Source organism: Bison bison, unplaced genomic scaffold (assembly GCF_000754665.1).
Source record: "Bison bison bison isolate TAMUID 2011002044 unplaced genomic scaffold, Bison_UMD1.0 scf7180017864481, whole genome shotgun sequence".
In the NCBI taxonomy this organism is placed as follows: domain Eukaryota; kingdom Metazoa; phylum Chordata; class Mammalia; order Artiodactyla; family Bovidae; genus Bison; species Bison bison.
This window is the reverse complement of record NW_011495041.1, coordinates 64,766-67,242: the sequence shown is the minus strand read 5'-3', so window position 1 is coordinate 67,242 and position 2,477 is coordinate 64,766. Positions and strand designations below refer to the sequence as shown.

The 2,477-nt window shown below is 35.0% G+C and overlaps 1 pseudogene; it reads left to right on the top strand.

Moving 5' to 3' along the window:
• Positions 1 to 2,477, top strand: part of LOC105004655 — a 5,631-nt pseudogene that overhangs the window by 1,020 nt on the left and 2,134 nt on the right.

The following is a 2,477-nucleotide window of genomic DNA, read 5'->3' as shown; positions in this document are numbered from 1 at the left end:
TGCTGAAGAAGCTGAAGTTGAACGGTTCTATGAAGACCTACAGGACCTTTTAGAACTAACACCCAAAAAAGATGTCCTTTTCATTAAAGGGGACTGGAATGCAAAAGTAGGAAGTCAAGAAACACCTGGAGTAAAAGGCAAATTTGGCCTTGGAATACGGAATGAAGCAGGGCAAAGACTAATAGAGTTTTGCCAAGAAAATGCACTGGTTATAGCAAAACACCGTCTTCCAACAACACAAGAGAAGACTCTTCTTCAGCACCACATTTCTAAAGCATCAATTTGGTACTCAACCTTCTTTATAGTCCAACTGTCACATCCATACATGGCTTCTGGAAAAACTACAGCCTTGACTGTACAGACCTTTGTCGACAAAGTGAAGTCTCTGCTTTTTAACATGCTGTCTAGACCGTCTGTCTAGTATGAGGGAGACCTGGGTTTGATTCCTGGGTTTGATCCCTGAAGAAGGAAATGGCAACCCACTCTAGTACTCTTGCCTGGGAAATCCATGGACAGAGGATCCTGGTCAGCTGCAGTCCATGGGTCACACAGAGTCAGACACGACTGAGTGACTTCACTTTGCTTTCACTTTGTAGGTTTGTCATAGCTTTTCTTCCAAGAAGCAAGCATATTTTAGTTTCATACTTTATTCACTGTCCACACTGATTTTGGAGCCCAAGAAAATAAACTCTACCACTGTTTCCATTTTTGCCCCATTTTCGTGTGCTCATAGCATTATTCTTCTTAAAATTAGGGGAAAGAAAAAAAAAAAACCTGGTTAATACAGTTGCAGTTGTAAAGGAATGGTTATTAAAAAATTTGTGTTCAGTGGGGGAAAAAGTAGTATTTGCATTAGTATTCCATTTGTGAGTACTTATATTCGCTCTCTGTGTATTTGTGAAATAAACAGGAACTGTATTCTTAACAGTTTAAGTAGTGGTGATTGCCAAGTAGATGGATATTAAGTAATCCTCACTTTGTAACACTAAATTAAGTACTAAGGTTGTTCTCACAGTAATAAATTAGCAGTAATCCATTTATGAAAAACATAACATTATATCAGGTTGTCATGACCACTCATTTTATTTTACATCATCAAAAATGAACATGGAGTCACTCTTTTCTGATTCCAGGAGGATGGGATAATGAGTTATACAAGGTTTTCAATTTAATTTCTTTTCTAATTCTATATATCTCATTAGGCATAAAGAGTGCTGAATATTATGTACTTTAAAATATCATAAGAATAAAGCAACACATTAAAACATAATTATCAGCAGGTTATTTGCTTTCAATTACTGATTGAATTGAGTTTTAACACAAAAGTATATATTACTCTAAAATATTTTATTTTATATTCCAGATAATATATTTTCTGTTCATAGAATATTTCACATATCAGGAAATTAATTACAGTCCAACTCCTTCCACACTCAATTTACTTTAATAAAAACATACTTAACATATTTATGTTTATAAAATTAAACCTTTTGTGTTGCATAAAATTAGATTCAATGACTATCTTTCACATATATGTTTAAGATAAAGAGACATCCCTTAACCTCTTTACCCTTGTTTTTTTTAAACTCTTTTCTTTAAAGACTGCTTTAATAGGATTTGTTGGTTCTGTTTGTGTTTAATTTTAAGAAAATTATCAAGCAGTAAACACTCAATGTTCTGTCTGGTCAAGTATAATGTAATTTTCTAAAGACTATTTGGATGACGTTTTTAAAGTATGAAAATATAGTGTGTATATCTGTGCCTGTGTATGTGTGATAATTCTGCTGTGTGTATTAGTACTCACTACATCAATGTGTGTGGCTTGATCTTAAGAGGCAGCAAACTTAACCTAGTTTGAAGTCATCTTCTTCAGCATTCTGTGAACTGAAGAAACAATAATGGAATTGGGTCTGAATTTGTATTTCAGCTCACTAGCAATGTGACCTCCAACAAATCACTTTTTCTCTTTGGGACATAGTGTCTACTCTGCTAAAAGATGGGGTTAGACAGAATAATCTTTCTTGTCTATTCCTGCTACCACATTCTGTAGCTACATTAGTATGAACCTATCAAGGCAATAGCCAATTATATTGGTGTGCATGTTTTTTTTTCTCTTTAAGCATATTCATAACAATAGAATATGTGATATCTCTAGGTCAGTTAGACCTTGGATGAAAGTGGCAATCATACGATAGTTAGCATGTGTTTCAGGAGTCCTAATGCCATCAAGCTGGACCCATTAAACTACTATTTCATTCTGCATTTTTTTTAAATGGGTAACTGGACATGGAACAACAGACTGGTTCCAAATAGGAAAAGGAGTACGTCAAGGTTGTATATTGTACCCTGCTTATTTAACTTATATGCAGAGTACATCATGAGAAACGCTGGACTGGAAGAAACACAAGCTGGCATCAAGATTGCCGGGAGAAATATCGATAACCTCAGACATGCAGATGACACCACCCTTATGGCAG